The sequence below is a fragment of the Heloderma suspectum genome, chromosome 2 (assembly GCF_057233095.1).
Source record: "Heloderma suspectum isolate Gila_16-S chromosome 2, 16-S_ref, whole genome shotgun sequence".
In the NCBI taxonomy this organism is placed as follows: Eukaryota; Metazoa; Chordata; class Lepidosauria; order Squamata; family Helodermatidae; genus Heloderma; species Heloderma suspectum.
The window spans coordinates 129,186,595-129,211,083 of record NC_139459.1 but is presented as its reverse complement, the minus strand read 5'-3'; the positions used below and the strand labels follow the sequence as shown (position 1 = coordinate 129,211,083).

General features: G+C 44.3%; 1 long non-coding RNA gene across 1 annotated transcript; it reads left to right on the top strand.

Moving 5' to 3' along the window:
* The first annotated feature begins 8,401 nt into the window (after nucleotides 1-8,401).
* LOC146352732 (uncharacterized) lies at nucleotides 8,402-21,704 on the top strand. The gene is made up of 4 exons (XR_014787377.1): nucleotides 8,402-8,595; nucleotides 14,982-15,052; nucleotides 19,408-19,538; nucleotides 20,545-21,704. It is a non-coding gene; the product is annotated as an uncharacterized LOC146352732 (long non-coding RNA).
* Nucleotides 21,705-24,489: the final 2,785 nt, after the last annotated feature.

Below are 24,489 nucleotides of genomic sequence, written 5' to 3'. Positions count from 1 at the left end.
TTAGGCTCATTTCTGTCACGATAAACCATGGTTTATAGACCATGTTGTGACGTTCACATGTAGATGTACTCTCCTCCCTCTTTCAGCTCTTCAATAAACCATCATATCTCCAATTTTAGATCCACTGGCCAATATTTTATAAACCAACATTTTACTTTAGGATGTGTGAGCCCTGAGAATGTCCTTCTTAATCCTCAGCACTTAATGTCATTCAGGTTCTTTCAGCAACTTTCTCCAAACAAGCAAATGACAGAACAGGAATCCTTAAAATCTTGATCACCATAGATCCCTTCCCAATATCGAGTCACACTGCTTTCATGGGTAACTAGGAAGCAGGAAGTGTAAACAGAAACTAATGTATGAAGAAAAGAAAAATCTTGTTTAGCAGATTAGCTGGTAAACTGTGAAGGTAAAGAAATATTTCGTCATGAAAACCTGGTGGAACATGTTTTGGGAAGACTTTGAAGTATGTTACAATATACTTTGTTCATTGTACTTTAAAGATCTGGAGATGTAGACAAGCAAAACAGTGATGTATTGCTTCTCTGTATCTTTTCTCAATAGTCCGGGTTATTGGGTAAAGCACCTACAGCAGTATCTGTAGAAAGAGAGAATAAATAGGTTTTGTATTTATAAACACGGAAATATTTCCAAAAAGGTTATGGAGTTGCAGTTTTTTGTGCATGTGTCTTAGTTCGTCAGATGCTCCCTCTCTGTGTGGGCTTATTGTTAAGACTGCAAGTTTTAACAAATATCATAAATTATAGTGACTTGTCTCGAGATGATGGCATTTACCCGAAATAAATGGAGTTAAATAAATAAATAAATAAGGAATAGATTTAGTTGAGGGTAAATGACATTAATTTATCCCAAGTACAAGGCAAAAATAGTGGATGGATCAAATTAAAAAATAATTCCAGTGTCAAGTGGAGTGGGACCAATTTTATCATTTATTTATTTATTTATTTATTTATTTCATTTATATCCCACCTTTTTTCCTCTTGCAAGGAACCCAAGACAGCTTACATTATCATCCTCCTCTCCATTTTATCCTCACAACAACAACCCTGTGAGGTAGGTTGGGCTGAGAGTCTGTGACTGGCCCAAAGTCACCCAGTGAGCTTCCATGGCTGAGTGGGGACTAGAACCCGGATCTCCCGGCTCCCAGTCCAGTTCTCTCACCACTACCCTATGCTGGCTCTTTACTCCAGCAATGATCTCAATCAATAATATGTGTGAACGTTTGCCATTTTTCATTCTTGCCATGAGGACAGGGGCAGTCAGGCCCATGTAATTGTTAAGAGAACAATTCTTATGAGTCCTTTTTCAGATCCAATCCACTTTTCATATAACATGATGGCTGTTTTGGGGACTGTACAGATACGGTGGGTTCATTTTGTGCACATAAGAGTGTCTGATATATTCAGATTTTGTTGAAAACCTGTGGCTCAATGTTTCTTTCAAGATTAATAGGTCTGTGTTTCACAGATGATGATAGGCCATATTCTTATAATCTATAATAATAAAAGAGGATGTCTGTCTGTCTGTCCATCCATCACCACTATAGATTCCAAAACTGTGAAACCACGGCACCTGAAACTTGGCATGCATACTAAGAGGACCCTAGGGGTGTCCATCTCAGAGTTATTTTGTTTTTAAAATGCATTTGTTCGTTTCCATTTATTTAAATGTGTCCAATGTGCCTATGTGGGTGAAGCCTGCAATAGCATCTTCAGCCACTAGGGACAGACTAACCTAACCAGCTTTGTTGCAGCCCAGAGAGTTGGAAGCCTGGAGAGACTAGGTGGCTGAGGGGACAGAGTTCTATGCCTACGGGAGAATCCTCAAGGAGCATCATGAATCACTGAAAGCTCTGCAGAACAATCTAGCTTTTAACAGCCATCTACAGGCCAAAAATGAGGAAGATGAACTAACCTCTCTGGCGAGGGAGTTCCACAACCAGGGTGCTGTTACACAAAAGGCCCTGCCTCAAGTCTCCACCAACCTCACAGGTGGGACATGTGGCAGGGCCCCATATGATGAACCCAGGCTTCAGGCAGGTTCATATGGGAATAACTATACACAGTTACCCCAGAGTAAGTCCTATTGAAATGAATGGGATTTACTTCTGAAATCAATGGGACTTACTTCTGATGTGTAAGATCAAGCTACTGAATGATGTGTCTGGTTATTTGACATTTGATTTAAGATATACTGTGTTTTTATGATTTCCTGAAGAGATTAATCCATGTTCACTTTTTCTGGAAGTTAGTATAGTAGTTAGTATGAGGCAGCCCCCTCCTCGCATCAGGGGAATGGCGTGGACAGACCCCTCCAACATTTTCAGTCACTAGGGAAGCCAAGAGAGACTAGCAGGCCGAGAGACACACTTGGGGAAATTATAGGAGTGCGCCATGGCAGGGAACATGGTGTGGCTTCACCCAGACAGGATGGGCACAATGTGCCCAGCTCTCGCACAGCTATGTGGGTTTGCTTGAAGGCTTCAACGCATCAAACTAAAGGCTATTTAGTAGGCTGAGGGACAGAGTTAATTGCCCACTTCTTCCCCACTGCTGTGGGGTAGCCCCCCTCAGGGGAATGGAGTAGGAAGACCCCTCGCTTGGGAGCTATAGGCATGCTCCATGCCTAGGGGTGCCAGCAGGCACGGCTTCACTCAGACAGGACAGTCACAATGTGTTCAACTCTGACAACTGCATAGGTTTGCTTGCAGCCTTTGCTGTATCGACATAAGAGCTATTCTCAACTGTGCAAAGCTGGGACCATTTGTTAATCTATAATAATAAAAGAGGATATGTCCCTGTCTTGTCCATCATGTCCCTGTATGTCATTGGTGCCATAGTTCCAAGACCATGAAACCCAGACACCTGGAACGTGACATGCATACTAAGGGGTTTCTAGGGGTGTTGAACCTGGAGTTGTTTTTTGTTTTTGAACCTCATTAATTAGTTTTAACTAGTTTAAATGTGTCCATGTGGTCAAAGCCTGCAGTAACATTTTCAGTCTCTAGGGGCAGACTTCCTTAACCAATGCACAGCTTTGCACTCCATACAGTTTGAGGCCAGGAGAGATTAGTAGGCTGAATGACAGAGTTATATGCCCGCCCAGTCCCCCCTGCTGTGGGGCAGCCCCCTCTCAGGGGAATAGAATGGACAGAGCCCTCCCTCAGGGGGCTATAGGGGTGCACCAAGGTAGGGGGCTGTGCCTAGGTGTGCCAGCAGGTATGGGTTCCCTCAGATGGGGCAGGAACAATGTGTCTGACTCTGAAAACTGTGTAAGTTTGCTGTAAACTAAGGGCTATTCCAACCTGTGCAAAGCCAGGTCCTTTTACTACTTTTGTTTATAAAAAACACTGATAAAGATATATATGTAAAAGCATCTAATATGTTATTATTTTGAGTACCAGATGTGTTTTGCTTTGTACTTTGGGGGTTGGCACATTTGGGTTTCTTGGCCAGCAGATTTGGATGGAGGCTATCAAATTTTGGGATTCACTGCATAATCCTGTACGTGTCTAGTCAGAAGTAAGTCCCACTGAGATTCATGGGGCTAACTCCCAAGTAAGTGGGTGTAGGATTGCAGCCCGTATGACATCTGTCTTCCTTAGCTACATACAGTCACAGATAGGGATGTCAGAGGAATCTGGTCTGGAGGTAGAGCTTGGCCAGCTATCACCAGCTAGGCCTCCCAGATTCCTGTTTACATATCCCTGAGCATTCAGAACTTGTCACGAGTTGGGCAAGCTCACATGTTTCTGCCATCTGTCAACCCCTCACTCTCTCCTTGCAAGGAGAGTGCAATGGGTTGGCAGGTGGCGATGGGGACTCCCATCAGCAACCATTTTGCTTAACATTTTTGCACAAATGGCAGCCATAAATAGGGCCATTTATGCCTGTAATTTTGCGTAAGTGGCCCTATGGCTGCCACATTGCACAAAATGACAATTTACAAAAAAGGTCTAGCCATCAGTTTGTGCAAAATGGTGGCTACTGGAGCAGCAGGACATCCACCTCACACCACTCACTGGGTGCCCACAGACCACCCAGAGGCTCCTCATGTGCAGCGAACAGGGTTGGGTTGCCAGCAGGGGTCTGGTGAGTGGTGCACAGGGTGGGCAAAGGTGAGTTCACCCATCTCTAATTACAGATTTCAGTGTTTTGTTTTGTACTTTGGGTTTCTTGGCCAGTAGATTTGGATGGAGCCTATCAAATTTTGGGATTAAAAGCATAATCCTGTACATGTCTAGTCAGAAGTGTCACTGAGTTTAATGGGGCTTACTCCCAGGTAAGTGGGTGTAGAATTGTGCCCTGTATGACTTATGCCTCCCCTTGCTACATACAATTACAGATTTGAGTGGAATGTATTTCCAAGGAAGTGTGCTTCAGATGTCATCGTTTAGAAATAAAGGTGTGCTTCAACCATAGATCATTGACTCTGTTCCCATATGGCAAGAACTGGCACTAGAGAGTCTTTAACCAAACCTTTTTGATGACATTTGATTTTGTTGTTGTTGTTCAGTCATTCTGTCATGTCCGATTCTTCGTGACCCCATGGACCATAGCACGCCAGGCCTTCCTGTCCTGCGCTCTCTCCCGCAGCGTGCTCAAGTCCATATTCATTGCATCAGTGATGCTATCTAGCCATCTCATCCTCTGCTGTCCCCTTCTCCTTTTGCCTTCGATCTTTCCCAGCATCAGGGTCTTTTCCAGAGAGTTTTCTCTTCTCATTAGATGGCCAAAATATTTGAGCTTCAGCTTCAGTATCTGTCCTTCCAATGAGCACTCAGGGTTGATTTCCTTTAGGATTGTCTGATTTGACCTCCTTGCAGTCCAGGGGACTCGTAAGAGTCTTCTCCAGCACCACAGTTCGAAAGCATCAATTCTTCGGCGCTCAGCCTTTCTTATAGTCCAGCTCTCACAGCCATAGGTTACTACTGGGAAAACCATAGCTTTGATTAGAGTCGGACCTTTGTCAGCAAGGTGATGTCTCTGCTTCTTACTATGCTGTCTAGGTTTGCCATAGCTTTCCTCCCAAGGAGCAAGCGTCTTTTAATTTCATGGCTACAGTCACTGTCTGCGGTGATCTTGGAGCCTAAGAAAATAAAATCTGTCACTGCTTCCATTTCTTCCCCTTCCATATGCCAGGAAGTGATAGGGCTAGATGCCATGATCTTAGTTTTTTTAATGTTGAGTTTCAAACCAGCTTTTGCACTCTTCCCTTTCACCCTCAACAAGAAGCTCTTGAGATCCTCTTCGCTTTCTGCCATTAGGGTGGTATCGTCTGCGTATCTGAGGTTGTTGATAATTCTCCCGGCAATCTTAATTCCGACCTGTGATTCATCCAACCCGGCATTTCTCATGATGTACTCTGAATGACATTTGATACTGAAACAAAATTTGGTATGAATCTGAGCATTGGAAAGAATTTCTGAATCTGAGTTCAAGTGTCAAATATTTCTCTTTTGTCAATTTGGCATCATTTAAAACTGCCTTGAGTGCCAGTTTTTGGTAGAAAGGCAGGGTACAAGTCAAATCAATGAATAAATAAACAAACTTAGTCAGAGATCCTAAGAACTAATTTTGGCGTGCCCAAGCATTCCTGTTCTGATTTCCCCCCCTTATTTTTTTTTTTGAATGAACGGCAGATGCCTGGCTGAGTATTTTTGCCACGTGGTATGGAGTGCTGCTGTTCAAGAACCAGGGAGGGATGAATCTGCCAATTTTGCTTTTTCTCCATTTCTCATTTTTCCAATCTTCAGTTCAGTTCATCCTTGAATGTTGAGATTTTTTTAAAAAAGTGTATATGAAAATTCATAACCATTTTTTTGCACATTTTCCAAAGACATGCATTTTTGTATACGTTTTTGCCTAATATAAACATTTCTGCAAGCAATCTTCCTAATATAATGCATTCTCAAATGTTTTCCCCTAATATACATATTTTTGTACACATTTTCTGGTTGAAGAATGTCATTGCAAAATTCAAGGAAGTGTGAATTCCGAGGGATTGCTGAGTTTTGGTTCGCATACTGGTTCGATAGTGTGAAATTAGGCAAGTTCGCATTAAAATGCATACTGAACGAATTTCTCCTCGACCCCTGTCAAGAACTCAAGTTTGTTGGGTGCCTGGAACTAGTTACACAGTATGTTGAACATATGAAACACTATCATATTCTGACTGAGTCAGACTATGGGTCCATCTAGCCCAGTATTGTCTCTTTTGAGTGGTGGAAGCTTGTGGGCTCTCAGTTAGTGGTGTTCCATCACTTGCTACCTAACCCTTTTGGTTGGGGATGCTAAAGATTGAACCTGGGATCAACTGCATGCAAAGCATGTGATCTGCCATGCAGTTCTATGAGCCCTGTCCTCCACTTACTGTTACGTTTTAAGTTAGCAATGTTAAGTGTCAGATTGTTTATTCCAACTCCTTCAAATAATTTCAGCCTTTTAAAGCATTGACGTTGGTAGGTTTGGCTTGATCTTTTTTTCTTCTACATTTTAAAACTGCATTTCCACCACTTAAAGCGCTGTAGAGCAAAACAATACATAACAACTTCTTGGGTCAGAGGCCTTAGAAATTTCACAGGCGGTTTTCAGCATAACCTTAAAGTGGGCTAGCAATAGAGTGGCTAGAGACAAAAGAGAATGGGGCTCCTGGACCTTTAACAGTTGTGTAGAAAAAGACATTTCAGGAGGAGTAGCTTGACATTTTACATAACTATTAAAGGTGCAGGAACCCTGTGCTCTTTTTGCATCTGGCCCTAAAATACTAGCCTGCATTAAGGCCAGACTGCAAACTAGGGATGTCAGAGAAATCCGCTGCGGATGCAAATGAGGCCGGCTTATTTGGAATCCAGGCTCAGGAATCCGCAGCGGATCGGGACCACTTACCTCTGCTCCAGGAGGACTGGAGGCGGAATGGCACTAGGCTGCTTCTTGCCAGCCAGAGCTGTTCGCCTCCTCCCTGTCCCAGCCGATTGCCATGTCTTAAAAAAAAACAAAAAAAGGTGATCGGGAGGATGTGCCCATAGACTTATATGCAAATAGAGTCATGAATCTTGCATATAAGTCTAGGTGTCCATAGGCTTATACGCGAGATTCACAGCTCTATTTTGCGTATAAGTCTATGGGCACATCCTCTCGATCGCCTTTTTTTTTTTTTAAGACATGGCAATCGGCTGGGACAGGGAGGAGGCGAATGGCTCTGGCTGGCAAGAGGGAAGGTAAGTGCCCCAAAGCCAGTTCCCCCCCCCCTCGGAATCTGAGCAGAGCGGAACTGCTCTGGAGGATTCCGGGGGGAGGAACGGATCGCCCCACGGATTTCCCACCGGAACAGATGGTGGGGAATCTGTACACCACTACTGCAAACTACTGTGAAATTTCTAAGGCCTGTGCCCCAAGACGTTGCTTGACCACAGGCAGTTTCCATGCATTATACTTGGTGGTGTGTTTGGCATGTTTTTAGATTTCCCATCTGCCCTTTCTCTAGGCCTTATATTGGATTACCAGATTTGCTATATAAACAGCTGCTACTCTAAATCATGCCTGGTCTTTTAGTAAACAATTTCTATTCATTAGGTCTGCTTCTCTTTGACTCCCAACTGATGCTGCAAGCAGATTTCAAATATTTTCACCCCTATATGAATCACTGCTGTACTGAGTATTTTTTAGGGCTGTGCACTGCTTCGGCCTGAAGCCTGAGCCCCAAGTCGAAGCAGGCTGCTTCGGGTCACTTTGAGCCCCTTCCGAGGCGAAGCAGAGGGGGCATGAAGTGCCCCAGAGCAGGTCGGGGGCTGTCCGAAGCACTCAGTGTGCTTTGGAGCTTCTGTGCCCTCAGCCCAGTCCCCTCGGCCCAGCCCCCCCGGCGCCTCCAGGTCCTTACCTGAGCCACTGTCTCCACCGCACTGCTGCCACCTGCTGCACTGCAGCCTTCTCTGTTGCTGCCCACCGCTGCCACCACCATAATCTCCTGAGGCCTGGACGCAGGGCAACTTGACTTCTTGCAGGGAGTTGCCATTTTTAAAATGGCAACCTCCTGGAAGTTCCAGGAAGTTGCCATTTTTAAAATGTTGACTCCCTGCAAGAAGCGTCGCCGTGCGTCCAGGCCTCAGGAGATGGCAGCAGCGGGTGGTGGCTGGTGGTGGCGGCCAGTGGTGGTGCGTCAATCCCATTTTTGCCGCTGCTGCCACTGCTGCCTTCTCCTTTACTGCCGCCAGCTCCTGAGGCCTGGACATGTGGCGACTCTTCTTGCAGGGAGTCACCATTTTAAAAATGGCGACTCCCTGGAAGTTCCAGGAGGTTGCCATTTTAACAATGGCGACTCCCTGCAAGAAGAGTCACCGTGTGTCCAGGCCTCAGGAGATGGCGGCTGTGGCGGTGGGTGGTGACAGAGAAGGCAGCAGCAGTGGTGGCAACAGAGAAGGCAGCAGCGGTGGTGAAGGCAGCAGTGCAGCGGCAGGTGGCGATGGAGAAGGTGGTAGCGGCAGCAAGGAGAATGCAGTGGCAGCGGTGGTGTGCCGGCATGGCGGCAATGGAGAAGGTGACAGCTGTGGTGGTGGAGGAGGAGGAGGTGGCCCAGGTAAGGAGATAGTAGGTTGTGCTGTGGTGTTGGGGGGGACCCGAAGTGGGGTTCGGTATCCAAATCCTGCTTCAGGTTCAGGGCTGAGTCAGGTCACAGCCCCCTCGAATCAGCCCAAGCCAAATCGGGCCCGCCTCTGAAGCCGCAAAGTGGCTTCCGAGTTGGATCTGGGGGGTCCCTGCACAGCCCTAGTATTTTTGGCAGCTAACACATGCTTGAGTGTGGGTAAGGGAGTAACATTTTGAATGGACCCTTAGTTTAGTAGAACTGCTTTGAGCGCAAGCAAGAATGTAATTTTGTACTTCCATGCATAACAGTGTTGGACTGAATATGAATTATGCATATTATTCATGTATATAATTCACGTATAATTCAGGTTTTCCTGCTCCCCACTTCTTTTGATCACATTCTCAGTTTTCAAAATGGTCCCATTGTTTGTTTACTAGCAACTCTCATTGTTTCAAATGGAGGAGCTGAGGAGGAGAAGGCAAAGATAATTGGAACAAAATGTCTTCTTTTTCTTCTTCATGCTAATAATGAGTGTCATCATTTTATTTATATTGTACATTTTTTCTAACACAACAGCGCTTCAAAGAGCAGAGAAGAATAGAACAGAAGAACATCATAAAAGAAACGTTAGGGGCCTCATAATGTTAGAAAGGCAGGCAGGCAAAAGCATATGCAACTGGCAAACCATGTGGGTGTATTTAATGTGTATAAAGCAGCTCAGGTGCTTTCTATATCCATGAAGGATGGAAAACTAGAAGCGTTGGGTTTGAGCAATGGGAAAATGATCACAGCTGGTCAAATTCAAACCCAGATACGTACATAAAGGCCTGAGACAGACATCTGTGTGGGTGAAAACTAGATGAGAGGACACAGCACTGCCATAAGGACAGTTTAGTGTGTCAGACCAAAATCTACAAAGTTGGTGTCAAACTGTACCATTCCCTAATATTCTGCTCTAGAAGCAGTAAATCAAATGGTGTTTCCAGAAATGAATGACTTTTAAAGGTGATTGTATGTCAGCGGCAGCAGCATTGGAGCTATTTTCATGTGGCTTCCTCTCCTACTATTCCGATAGCATTTAGATCCAGGAACTATGTGGACATAAGACCAATGATGAGGTTACTCTTCATCTGAAGATCTTCCTCCCTACCAACCAGGTGATGTTCACCTACTTTCCAACATGTCATCAGTAACAATAGGGATATTTGTATATTTGTAATGCTTATTCTTACATCAAGGATCACTATCTGATTATATGGCCAATATATTTGGATATATATATATATATATATATAGAGAGAGAGAGAGAGAGAGAGAGAGAGATGGAAATATAGCTATAATGGAGATTACTATTTCCGTAGTAAAGCCCTTTTCTGACTCTTATACACTGGATACATTTATTCTGAAGTAGCCTGTCCTGGACTGGATTGGTTGTGTTAGGAAAGTGCATTCCTTTAACCTGAAAGAAAAGAAAAAGGTACAAAAGAGACACACTTTTATTACTGAAATTAACCCAAATTGACCAATTCCAAATTAAATTTTTATTTTGTTTGGATTCGTTCTTCATTCTTGTATATAATTCAGTATGACTTTACTTGAATCTAGAGGGAAAGACAGGCTGCACCCCTGAAAATGGCTGGGGGAAGAAGACCACCCCTCACCAACGGCCCTTGTTTCAACAGGGACCTTGCTGGAAGGTAGCTTTTCCCATTTTCGTAATGGAAATCCAAAAAAATAAAATAAAAAAGGAATGAACTAAATCCAAATTAACAAAAGACCATCAAAGGTTTTCTCAAAGAAATAATCTATGAGACATTTTAAATCGGAAAAATGAAATGGAGGGGATATGATGCCGCAGTTGATGGTCATGGCTATTGCAGCTCAGTAGCTAATAAAGGGAGCCAGATTGGCAGAGCTTAGTCTGAGATACCACTGAGCAGCTGAATCTGTTCCTAATGCTAGGTCTCCGAACATGTAAACCAGGGGTGTTGAACCTCTTTCAGTGTAAAGGCCAAATTCAATTTCAGACAAGCTCTTGGGGGCCGCATTCCAATGGTGGGAGAGGCCAAAGGCAAACGGGGGGCAGAGCCAAATACGAAATACCAAAAATGCCAGCATATTTTAGTTTTAGAATGGGGAAAAAAGTGCAAAAGCCAGGAAACCACCAAAGCAACAGCGGTCTGGGGGGTGGGGGTGGGGTGGGAGAATCAGGAGCCACCTGGTGATGTGGGGAAGGGTGTGTGGTCATCTGGGGGATCCCAGGTGGCCAGACTGGGACCTGTTAGGCCGGATTTGACCCCCGGGCTGTGGTCTTGTGCCCAAGACGAAAAAGAGGGCGGAGTTTCCCTATGTTCGACAGTTCGACAGTTGTGTAGAATTGTAGGTGCAGCTTGTAATACTGGCAAGAGCAAAGTTGCCCTTGCTCAAGTTCCCATTTCTATACAGGTATTAAAAGTACAGGAACCCTCTCCTCCTTTACATCTGGTTCCTTTATCCACCACATTTTAGTAATATCATTTTGTTGCTGCTGCTGCTGCTGAAGCTCTCCTCTTTATTTATTTCTTTATGTTTTAATTTTCTTCTCGAACAAGTGTTTCCTAAAGTATTTCCCAACAATCTCTCTCTCACACACATACACACACACACACACACACACACACACAAAAGCAGTCTGCACTGGTCTGGGAAACATAATCAATTCCTCCTGTTTAGTCATTCTAATTTTGCAGCAACATTTATGAAAAGAGCTTCACCTAATTGAACACAGTGTTGAAATAAATACTTGAAGCAGACTTTGAAATAGATGAATTTGCTGTTAGAAATGATCATTTGATCTAAAAAATAAATTGGCTCGTCAGTATTTGGCATTTTGTTACTTGAGTATTTGTTCATGTTAGGCACAATCCAGCCACTTTTAAGTTTTGTTGATTTCAAAGAGAAACATTTTTAGCATATGGTGAATTCTCCCATCAAGATCAATGCAACTTTAAATTGCTTAACTTTGGCAAGATCCTGCTCTTTTTCCTTTCTTTCTTTTTGTTTTAATGCCAACTGATAGTTCCTCTTAAAGTTCCGGTGTCCTTTCATTTAGAGCAATTTTGATTTCTGCCCTTGCCAATTTAATTGAATATGCTTCTTCTGGCTATTTTGGATGGACAGATCTAGGCATCCTTACAGCTGTGGTCATGAGGATGGAATTTGTCATACATAGTTGGGAAGATGGACAGAGTCAGAGAAGCTGTTGAATCTCTTGCAGTTGGACAAAGCCAGGCTGACTTTCCCTTTAGCCCCAGCTACTGAAATTGATTCTTCAGTTGTTATCACATGATGAAATAGTACTTCAGAGGAACACAGGAAGCTGCTTTATTCTGAGTCAGACCTTTGGTCCACCTAGCCCAGTATTGTCGACACTGGTAGGCAGCGGTTCTCTGGATTAGGGTTAGGGGTATGTCCTGGTTATGATTAATTGTATTTTGAATGCATTCAACCACCATGGGGATTTGGGTTGATTGAAGGTGTTCTTTAAATATTAAAAATAATTAACAGTATTAACGAACAGTGACATGGCTCCATTCAAGTCTGTGAAGGAATACCCCAGTCTTCCCCAATCTAGCACCCCTGGATGTGTTGGACTACAACTTGCAGTATGCTGGTTGGGGGATGCTGGGCATGGTAGTCTAACACGTTTTGCTTTGTATAAGCCAAAATTCCATGCATTTTTGGTGAAATGTTGATGGATTAGACCAGCTAAAACAGCCTTCCCCAACTGGTGCCCTTTAACACCCATGAGACCCAATCAATGACCAGGAATGCTGGGAATTGTAGTCCAAAACATCTGGAGGACACCAGGTTGGGGAAGGCTGAGCTAAAGAATCCTTTCTCTTCCCATGTCCTTAGGAATAAGCCCCATTGAATTCAGTGAGGCTTACTTCTGAGCAGACAGCTACAGGACTGTGCTGCCAGTTCCCATTCAAACTTCTCCCTAAACAGCATGGATGTCACACGTGAGTGAAGAAAATAAGCAGGCTCTGAAACATGTTCCATCCCCACAAAGACTGCACATGGCTTGAAATGTAGCCAGAAGAGCTCAGCCATAAAGGAAGTGTGCGAGATTAGCCCTTTCAATGCAATTCACGGCTGCTTGCTTCACTGTTAATAGTTTGGATCTGCACCTGAAGATTGGAGCCAGTCTCCTCAGATGCCTTATGTCAACCAGTTAAAATGGCTGTTGCTCATACCGGAAAAATAGCACTGCAGGCTTCATCACGGTTCCAAAGGAATATGCGAACTCTGGCCTTTCTCAAGCATTCAGAGCATGTACAATCAATGCAGTGTGTGTGTGTGGGGCGGGGGCAGGTGCTGCTCCCAACTTTAAGCATGTTCATTAGAATGTCTACAGAACCCTCCCCAACCTGGTGCCCTCCAGACGTTTTGGACGACAATTCCTAGCATTCTTGATCATTGGCCATGCTGGCTGGGGCTGATGAGAATCCAAGTCCAAAACATCTGGAGGGCACCAGGTTGGGGAAGGCTGGTTGGGGATATGCAGAGAAGAGAGGGCTTCTTCCGAGGCAGTGTATTCCTTTGGATCCCTATCGAAACCTGAGTACAAAATAGCAGGAAATGGAGATGGGGAAAGAGAACTGGGGGTGGGGGGTGGGGAGCAGGGAGCAAAGCTAGCTAGAGGCAAAGGCAAAGCTCAAAACTGTTCCTGAGTTCCCATCTTAGAATTCCTTTTAAAGGTTTTGTTGAAAAAGGGAGGCGTTTCCCCAAAACTTAGAGGAGAAGAGTATCTAGAGCACAGGCCCCAACTTTTTTTTTTACCTGTGAGCAAAACTGGAAATTTGAGAAACTGCTGTGGGCGCTACCACAAAATGGCTCCCATGGAGGTTGTGGCTAGTCACATAATGGCTGCCGTGAGGGGCTGGCTAGTCTAAAGAAGTGAGGGGGGGAGAAATAGAGAGGCTAGAGCCTGGAAGGGAGGAGGAAATAGCAAGGGAGAGAAGGGAGAGAAAGAATGAGGCTAGAGGCTGGAAGTGGAGAGAAACAGCGAGGTAAAGGGATGAGTGGGAGAAAAAGGGTGAGGCAAGGGGCTAGGAACAGGGAGAAAGAAGAAAGCTAGGGATGGGGACGGGAGAGAGATAGTGAGGAAAGAGGTTGAGTGGAGAGAAATAGCAAGGCTAGGGGCTGAGAGTGGAGAGATAGAGAGAGAAAAGGGGAAAGATCTGCAAGGATGGAAGACAGTTGGATGGGGCCAGGAAGCAACTCTTTCCTTCTCTTGCTGTCCACAGAACAGCTGATCAGAGGCAAGTTCAGGAACAGAAGGAGATCAAGTTTAATATCAGGGAGTGGAGAGCTTTGTGGGTGCCATTGGAGGTCCCTGCAGGTGCCATGGCATCACATTGGTGACCCCTGATCAAGGGTGCTAGCTGGACCTAAGGTGTGTGGTGTGTAAAGGGGCAGGGAGGGAGCAGGGGTTACTTTAGGAACATCAAATGTATGCTATATAACTTTTCTCCTAAAATTATCATTACAATTGGAAACATTTAAAAGTAAACCCAAGTAGTAAATTTTTAATTTTTGTCTCAAGAAATGATACTTTTACATTTCACATACCAAACATGGTAATTTTATGGGCAAACAAAGTTATACATAATACATTTTAGGTGCCTATTTTATGCCTGACCAGAGAGGAACTTCAGCAAATAGTCCCTGAAATTTCACCCTAAAAGCCTGAAGAAGCAGGACAAGCTGGAGGCAGAGGAAGACTAGCGTACAACCTCTATTCCTGTTGTGAGGAATCAGGTGGGGTGTAGTTTAGGGAAATCTCCTTTGAAGGAGAAGCTATTGGGAGCCTTAGCTGAAGCGATCTCCACTTATTATTTGAAGAGTGACATTTTATTCCCCTTTGTAAATAATTTCCCTTTTAAAAAGTCTTAATTTTTGTTCATTTTGAAAGGTTCTCTGTAGCGGTGGTGTCCATCCCATGCTTACGCTATAGGAGATCAGGCTATGAGGTCAGTTTAAGAAGAGAGTTTCCACTGGACAAAGAACTTTCCCCCATGAAAAAAATCTGAAACAAAAAATAAACAAAAATTCCTCACACACAAGGAGAACGTTAAGTTTCTCAGCACAGTGAGGAAGGGATCAGCAGAATGAGCACTTCTAGCGTGATTCTGGAGAGCAGGCAGATGATGGTGTCTTCATCTCCCTCTTTGCTTCTCCTGGATCTCTCACACGGGGCTTTCAATTTTTCAAAACAAAATACACAGCTAGTAGTACCTTGACTATGCAGGAGCTCATAGCTCCCACATTATGCTGCTCACACAAGAACTTTGGTGTTAGCATGTCAAAAAAAAAAAGTTTTTCTCTTTTAGTGCAAGTGGGCCTACAACTCAGACAACCAGGATATGCCGTTGCGGCTGAGACACGGAGCGCCTTCTCAAATGTAAGCAGTATGAGACTTTCCAAATCTGTTTGTGATTTGATCGGCTCAGAGCAGCAACGTAATAAAAGGAAAGATGGGCAGGGGGCGGGCGGGGGGGGGGGAGAAGAGAACCACACCACAAAGCTAATGAAATGCCAGAGTTTGTGTATGCTAACCAGACAAATGCAGAACGATACGTCAAACCGCAAGGGACAAACCCATCATTTACATGAATTATTACTGGCCCCACGACTCCAGGGGAGGCTAGAAAAGTGCAGGGTAATCAAGGAGCAAAGGCACTGTCTCTCTCTCTGTGAAAGCCCATCATTTAAAAGGCATAATAAAAGGACAAACGTGCTGTTCAAGAGTTGAAGAAATACATGTGTGTGTGTGTTTTGGTTTTTTTGTTTGTTTGAGCCATATGTCTTAATAGAAGAGGAGCAACGTTTTGCTGTATCCCCTTGCCATTGGACATCCAAATGCTACCGATGTGGTTGAGTGCAGTCAGGGGTCTTCTGCAAGTGCAGAATTGCTCTGCCTGATGCATTCTGGGAGGAAAAGGGGCAGCCACCCACCAGTGGCTGTTGGGAGGAGCTCCACTGTTGTTGTTTAAGGCTTAAAAAGGGGGGGGGAACCATTGTCCCACCATCCAAGGGTAATCCAGGAAACCTTGAAATAGGATGACATGTGTCCTTTACAGAAGACTGTCCATTGTTTGAAGGACCACCCCTATTTTAAGGTGTCCTCTGTTTGAAGGGCTGGCCAGTCCAAATCTGGTGTAAAGACAAGGAACCATAAGAAAGGAGACCTGCAGGGGCCTTGAAGTTGCCCATCGACACTTAGCACCCGGAAAGCAGACTGAGCAGGCAGGCACACAGGTCGCCTGGTCATAGTCTGCCCCACTATGAAATTGTATTTCTGTTTAAATTAAAATCATTTTGAAATGTGCATGTATACATGTAAATTAGCATATGCAAATTTCATGCAAATCCACACCTCCTTTTATCCCCCTCCTCTCCTTTTAGTGATTCATTTCCTCCTTTTTGGTGATGCGTAAGTGACCACCCTACCTTCAAAAAGCCCCCACCTGAAAAGTTGCTGAAATGGCCTCCCCAAATTCACCACCTGCAGATGGATCGACAAATGTTTTGAAGAGAAGAATTTTTATTCAGTACTAACAAAAGCATGAAAGGTGGCTAATTATAAAATTACAAACAAAAGCTATGGAAAAAATGTAGTTCAGAGGGATGGCAGTGCCTCCTGCTCTCACTCTGAAGTGGCTTTGTGATGACATCCCATTCACAACCCTCTGCAAAACTGCTGAAGGTGGGCATTTGTTGTAGCATGTGGAAGCTTTCACAAAAGCATCCCTTGTTTTGGCTTGGCTCTAGTATGCACCATGGGAAACGAAATCTCTTTTCAGCCCACTTCAACTCTCTTAAAACTATTGTCTGCCTTCAGCCTCAATCACCTTGATAATTTTTCTCAAATTTATAAGAAAGCAAACAGGAACCCCCCCCCCCCGATATAACTATGTTGAAAAGAGAAATTTTTCTTGGCCTACCATGACTAAATGAGGGTCTAATTGAAAGCTATTTTGATTTATTAGCACTAAAGTTTCCAACACAGGGAGAGGCTGCAATATGAGTAAGTGTTTTTGAAGATGTTTTGCCTCATACTTTTGACTGTGCCTCTGTCAGAGTACACGGCAGTTCCAGAGAAAACTGATCAGACATGTTTCAGTTTTCTCTGGAACTACTGCTTACTGTGATGCTGTAGCTGCAATAAACATAGCAGTAATGGCGTAAAGAAGGCTCCGCTGGGACACCGCTCAGGCACTATTTTGAGGCATCTATGTCCCATTTCCTTCCAGATGCAAACTGGAAACCCGTATTGAGGGTGGGTTGCAGCAAATTAGGAGGCAGATGAGCCAAGAGAGCCTCGCAAAATGGGTGTAGAAAACCCAGTTTATTACCATGATCTCAGTGCCAAATTTACTGCTGTGAGAATGTCGTGAGAATGAACGAACATGTTGTGATTTACTTTAGAAAGGGCAAGCAGAAATCATTCTCTCTTAACGCCTCTCCGTTTGTATAAAAATTAAACTCCAAACGAAATAGCCAAATTCTCCAGTCAGCATACTTACAGATGCCAGTTAAACATAAACCTTAACTTCCTCCCCCATGCCTGGATGCGGAGCTGCTGATGGTCCTGTTTTCTCTGTAGTGCAGGTGCAGAGGGACAGGATCACTTTGGAATGAAGCGCTTGCTTGCTTAGTTGGCTTCGCCCTCAGCCAATCTAGGAAGCGTTGATGACTGTAGTGACATCAGAAGTGAGATAATAGTGTGGCATCTGAGGAGAGTGGCCAGCAGCCGCAAGATTGCCTGAGAGAGAGAGAGAGAGAGAGAGATATCGATCATTTTTATGAATATGTGGAGGGAGCAATCCTACGGCCTCTAGACAGCGGCTAGACGGCCAGAGGATATCTGGTTCTCCAGGAACCAACCTCAGAGCCCACGCTCCGAGGTCGGTCCCTGGAGAACCAACCTCCCCCACACTTCCGCGCTGCCTCCGAGGCCAGAGGAGTGCAGAGAGGCCGAAAAAGGGGCCTTCCCAGAGAGCGTATCCAGGCAGGGAGGGCAGAAATGCCTGTACGGCACATCCAATGTGTCATTCAGCAGCCTCCCCCCCTGCCCTATTGTGGCTAGACAGCCGCAACTGGCTGTCTAGCCGAAAATGCAGGGCAGGAGAAGCGCAGAGGGAACGATCCCCTCTGTGCTTCTCCTGCATTGGATAGGCGGCCGCCTTCGAGTTTGGAGGCAGCCACCTATCTGAATAGGGTTACGCCATAAATTAGATTAAAGTCATTGTGCTTGGCTCAAATTAGTATATAGGGTGGCCAGGTGTCCTCCTTTACAGAGGACAGTCTTCTATTTGAAGGGCTGCCAGAGGACAGTCCTCTATCTGAACGTGTCCCCTATTTGAAGGACTCACCGGTCCAAGTCTGGTTTAAACCTCAAGAGCCAGAAGAACAGAGAGGAGCAGAGGCCTTGAAACTAGACAGCAGACTAAGCAGGCATGCAGCCCCCCGGTCACAGACTTCCCCACTATGATAGATTTATTACATTTCTTTACTACCCAATAGCCAGAGCTCTCTGGGCAGTTCACAACAATTTAAACCATAAAATACAGTATGATAAAACATTATATATATGTATGTTTGTATGTACACACACACACACATTTAAAACTACAGTATAAAACCAAAGTAAAAACCAGCAGCAGTGCAAATATTTAAACATACAGTAGCAGATGTGAAAACAACAGAAACTAAAGAACTAAAATGCCTGGGAGAATGGGAAGGTCTTTACCTAGCACTGAAAGACCATAATGTAGGCGCCAGGTGCGTCTCTCTGGGTTACATTCTACAACCAAGGTGCCATCACTGAAAAGGTCCTCTCCTTAGTAGCCATCCACCTTATCTCACTTGGTGTGGGCACCCAAAGAGGGCCTCTGAAGATGGTCTTAGGGTCCAGGCAGGTATATATGGGAGGGGACAATCCTTCCCCTGGCCCCAAGCTGTTTAGGGCTTTGAAAGTTGGTAGAAGCTCTTTGAATTGCATCTGGAAACAGGCTGGAAGCCAGTGCAGATCACAAAGCTCTGGTGTAGTATGTTCATATTGATCAATTCTCATTAACAATCTGGCTGCCCTGTTTTGGACCCGTGAAGGTTCCAGACTGTGTTCCAAGGCAGCCCAACATATAAAGTATTGCAGTAATCCAAATGAGAAGTTACCAGAGATTGGATAACTGCAGCTAAGTTATCTCTGTCCATATAAGGAAGTAGTTGTTATAGCAGCCTTAAATGATAAAAGGTGCGCTGTGTCACCAAGTCCACCTGTGCCTCTAGTGACCCCCGTATTGGTGACCCCACAGCCCTCACTGTGGTGAGAAGTATAGTGTTTCTATTTAAATTATATTTACTATTTCTAATTTTGCATATATACATATTACTTAGCATATGCAAATGTTATGCAAATCGGTGTCTTCTTTTGTCCTCTTTTTTGGTGATGTATTTCCTCTTTTTTGGCTCTGTGTAAGTAGCCACCCTAATCTGTAACCTATAGGTTCTGAGGGTCAACATCAAAAGTTACATCTCAGCAGTGACACTACCAAAAAAGCATTTCTTCTTACTGGTACTCCACGTGTGTGTGTGTGTGTGTGTGTGAGAAAGAGAGAGAGAGAGAGAGAGAGAGAGAGATTTTAAAGTCACTTGTTCTACAGCCTGTTTTCCCAAGGTCATAACATAAAACTTACCACATGGAGGGTTCTGATTATATACTAACTTCATAATTTCCAATAATCACTGGTCTAGGCTTGAAGACTCTCCGTGTGTTTGGGGTCGTCAACACGATAAGAAGATTTCTCATGTTCTGGATCTCCACCATACAGAAGTATTTTTCAACTGCCTCCATGTGAAGATATAATATTTGAATAATTCCTGGGGTGTGTATTTGAATAGTGGTTGCTTCGTTTGTAATCCTCACGTTTACAGAGTTTCTGTGAATAATAGAAGTTTCTTGCTTTATTTTGGTCCCTGAAGCAAGAAGGAGAGACAAAGAAACAGAAATGGGCAAGTTCTCCCAGTCTCTCTTCGGACTGGATTGAAAATAAACTGAACTACTTGCTCCCAAACTAGATGTCAGCCTGGGGGCTAGCTTTGTGGCAGGCTACAAGCAGGGGTTTGATATCTGGGCAAGGGAAGGTGATGGTGAAATGGACCAGAGGTAGACGCTGTAGTCAAAGGATAGGCTGGTGGTCAGGTACCAGGTTGAGCAGGTAAGAACCAAAGGGCCAGAGACATTCAAAGATGGACTGAAAGTCATGTACCTGGCAAGGCAATGCATCAGGAGTCTGCTGCTGCTGCTACTCATAAAAACAAGTTGCACAAGCCAAGGAACACAGCCTGGGGGGACAGTATATAGAGCCAGCCATGTCCCTATTGGTTCTTCAAATCACATGGTCCTAGTTGGACTACAGTTCCAGGTCTGGCCACCATACCCGGCAATACTATGCACACTACACACAGGATTTCAATGTTAGAACAAAGATAAACAACCCAGAAGCTGCAGTCATATCAATAGCTAGAGAAAGCTCTTGTATAGAAAAGCTTTTCGACGTGTCAGTGGAAGGAGAAACTGTTCTAGGCCAGGGATGGTGTTGCCCTCCAGAGGTTTTGGCCAGCAACTCCAGTCATCCCTCACCATTTGTTATACTGGCTAGGGCTGATGGGAGTTGTAGTTTACAAGTTGTCCACCTCTGGCCTGAGCCAAAGTTTGCCAAGATAGGCGTTGTTCTATTGAGAAGGGAGTTCCAAACAGTGGGTGTACAGAGCAAAACCTTCCATTATCATCTGAGAGGGTGTAGAGAAGTGTTCAGGAAATGACATTCACCACCACTTCGAGTTGAGTCACATATACTAAAACATGAATGTCATTGAAATACTTTCCAGGTCCAACAGCATGAACAAGATTGCAAGTAATGAATGGCGTATAGAAGCAAGAAGGAATCCAATTGGCTTGCAAGCCATTTTGCAAGAGCTATGCAATTTTACATGTGGTGAAAGGGGAAGCCAATCAGAGTTGTCTTTTTCTTTGTGTGTGTGTGTGTGTGTGTGTGTAAAACCGGTCTTTTAAGTTTGTTGACAAGCATCCAAACTGAAGCTCACCACTTCCAGAGTTATTCCGTTTTTGGAAGTTTGTTCAGGGCAGTTGTAAATCACAATGATGATGACGGTCGTGGTGATGTTGAGCCATCTATTGCCACTGTGCTCCCAGTCACGCTCTTCTGATTTTTCCTTCAAGACACTGCAGTCCAGGGGCCAAAACAGACATGGGTTAAATCCTTATGTGTGCCATTGGTACACACTGTGCTGGGCACCGGCATCTAGAATCAGCAGCTGCTGGCTGGAGGTGTTTGTGAGAATGCCATTAGGAAAAATGTGCTGAACCAAGGCAAACAGCACTATTGTGTATCAGAGGCGAAGTTCTGATGGATTGGAAGGCAAACATAAACATTCATCAAAGGAACTCACTTTTCCAAATGCATCCAGACACTGAAACACTGTTATCATTTCTACTTTATGATAGGCTACAGTACTTTCAACATGGCGGCATGCCATGTGCCTTGAAGCTTGCTTTATTCACACATAGCTGAACTCTTGCATAAACAAAAACAACTCTTCAAGTCACTATTGCCAAATGGTGTCTTCCATAAAAGATAAAGTGATTATTTTTCTTCCCACCCACCCCCACCTCAAAGTAAAGGTTACAACAATGTTTTGTTTTAGCATACAGGAGAACAACTCAGAGCAATTTATTTAGTAATGATTATGGTGTGTATGTGTGTGTGTGTGTGTGTGTGTGCAGTGGAAAGTATGTCAGAGTGAGTAAGCATTACTCAAAATGATTCAGGGACTGAAAATCGGGCTGTTTCCAGAGTCAAGACTGCATTGGCGATTTCATCTCTCTTGGCTCTAATCCTTTAGCATAGTGTGTAATTGTATTTGTTATACAAGTACTTCTATGCTGAACAGAGATGAATTCCTCCCCCCTCCCCTGCTGCCATTTTGATTAATTATTTGCATTTTAAGTAAATTTAATACTTGGATTCATTTGCAGTCTTTTGGAATTTGATTATACTTGGTATCATCTCATATGCATTGAGACAGTTGTATTTAATTCAGGGTATTCCCACATGATCCCTTTGCACATAGCTTTGCAACTCCCTAATACCTTGCTCTATTCCCAAAGACCATTTTATCCAATCCACAGTTTATCCTGTCAACAAATTCACAGGTAGGATTGTTGCGAGTTGTGGGGAGTATTAGCTGCTTCACACAAATGGAAAATGGATACAATTAGGCATATAACAATTCAAATATGTCACACGGATAGAGTTTAAGTTCAGTAGCAAGAGCGGTACGTAAAGAATGAAGCTATTTGTTTTAGTCATTTATCCTCATCTCGGAGCTTTTAACCGTGCTCTCACATCGCTAGCACAGGGCTGGAACTCCCTCAAAAGCCGTTAGATGTAACTCCCCCCTTTTTTCTTTTTGCATGGAATGGCCTCTCTCTTCCATGAATTGTACAGTTCAGCAGTTTCTGTGGCTTGCCTTCCAAAGATGCCAGCAAGCACAGGAATTGCAGCCAAGGAGGGAACTGTTAGATCTCACTACACTGGACTCAGGAAAATCTTTAGGGAAAACTTGCTGGTGGTAAATGGTAGAAAACAGAGGAAAGCAGCCAAAGCAACTTGGCACTTCAGAAGGGGTTGGCGTGACGTGTGTTGCTGGGTTTCGTGTCTGATACAGGGAGTTTCCAGAAGGATCGTATGTTAGGCTAGAGGCTAATGTGCTTAGTTTAATTATGCACTTCTGTACCTCAGGAAATTGCCAGAGAATTATGAATTTATCTGTGCTTTCCAAACACTAAAATAGACAGAAATGGGTTTATCTTTGGTGTAACGAATGCCCTCAAACTCCTCAAAAAAACAGAAATGGATTTGGGCCAAGGCCTTTGTCTCAGCATTTGAGACTGTACATGTTTGTGGTATTGGGCTCCATTTGAGTGACGTATTTTTGTTTCATAAACCTAATTTAGCCAATTTTCTTTCATATGAAATAGCTAACATGTCCACACTTTCTCACAGCCCCATGGCTATGAAAGGAAAAGCAAACAACCACCAATCAGAATGAGGAAGGCATTACTACTACTACTACTACCACCACATTTATATCCCACCCTTTTTCCTCTTGCAAGGAATCCAAGGCAGCTTACATGGTTCTCCTCCTCTCCATTTTATCTTCACAGCAACCCTGTGAGGTAGGCTAGGCTGAGAGTTAGTGACTGACCCAAAGTCATGCAGTTCGTTTAATGGCCGAGAAGGAGTAGAACCCCGATCTTCTGAGTCCCAGTCCAACACTCTAACTACTGTACCACACTGGGGGCTCCTTCACACTGGGCTTTTATCCTGAGATTGAGATTGCTCCTTCACAGAAGTTTGTGGGCTCTTTACATGACACCATGACCCTGCCGAGACCCTCTGGCACAAAATGCCCTTTGTTCCATTTTTAAATAGATCGCAGATAATGAGCTATCAAATTACCCTGTTGTGTTCTGCTTCAGTTTCCTCTGTGCAAAGAGTTAAAACGGCAAGAACAGGAGCGAGATCAATGAAAGATAATGGAAGACCCAGATACGGGGGGGGGGGGGAGGATGGAAGGGCAGCACGTGTAAAGGGAGTCAGTTGTGATCCTCCATTTAATATGGAAGCAGAAAGCTCTGTTTTAAATACAGGATTTTAGGCTGGTGTGGAAAATGCCCTGGCTCTTTTAAAACAAGTTCCTGGTGAGAAACGTAACTTCTTGATTCACTTGTGTATGTAGGTTTTTTTTTTTTAAAGTGCAACTATATTCAGTGTAATTGTGAAATTAGAATAACAAGGACCTATTACTGTAAATACTGCAGACATACCTAAAACAGGGGTGGGTAGACTTCAGGCTTGTGGGAGGTACTTTGTTTTTTAATAGAACCGTGAGATCCACCAAATAGAGCCTGCTGAAAAAGTTTTACACTTAGACTTAAAGAAGTCTGAGCCCAGGAATTTGTGTTTGAGTACCAGAATGAGTGGAGTCCAGAGCCCTTCCACACAAAAATCCACACCTGATTGCTTCAAGCTTTCTTCCTTTTGGCAGTATAACTGAGGGTGGGGGAGCATGGACGGCCAAAGACACTTTGCTGTTGGAAGCAAAAAACAAGATGATCCCCTCTTGCATTCCATATTCAAACACTCACTTGACAGGCAGGTGAATCTTTTTTCAACACTGACAATGGGACAGTGTCCTCTGCTGCATCTGAAGGCAGCAGCAGGCCAACATACGGGGTGCAAGGCAGGTGATATGGCACACAGTTATCTCTTTCAACACCTAACTGCCCCTTCCTAGCATCTGCCGCCTGAGGTGATTGCCTCACTCTGCCTATGGTAGGGCTGGCCCTAAAGGTGAATGATTTTGTTATCTCCTTCAACACCTTGCTGCTACCTCCTAGCATCTGCTGCCTGAGGTGACTGCCTCACTCTGCCTAATGGTAGGGCTGGCCCTAAAGGTGAATGATTTTGCTGCTGCTATACTGTAGTAAAGATGTTGCAGGAATCTGTCCGGGGGATGGAGCTTACCGATAGGGATGTAGGAAAGTCACTTACCTTTTCGAAGGGTGACATTCTGTACCTTCCCCCAAAATCCTACCCTGGCCGACTCCACGGAACTGCCGGCCGGGTGCATCCGCATGGCAGGTCTGCAGACGCAAATGGCGGCCAGCATAGTGCCCGCCATTTGCATCCCTTCGCTGAGCCGTGATAGGCTACGTAAATATTTACGTAGCCTATCACGGCTCAGCGA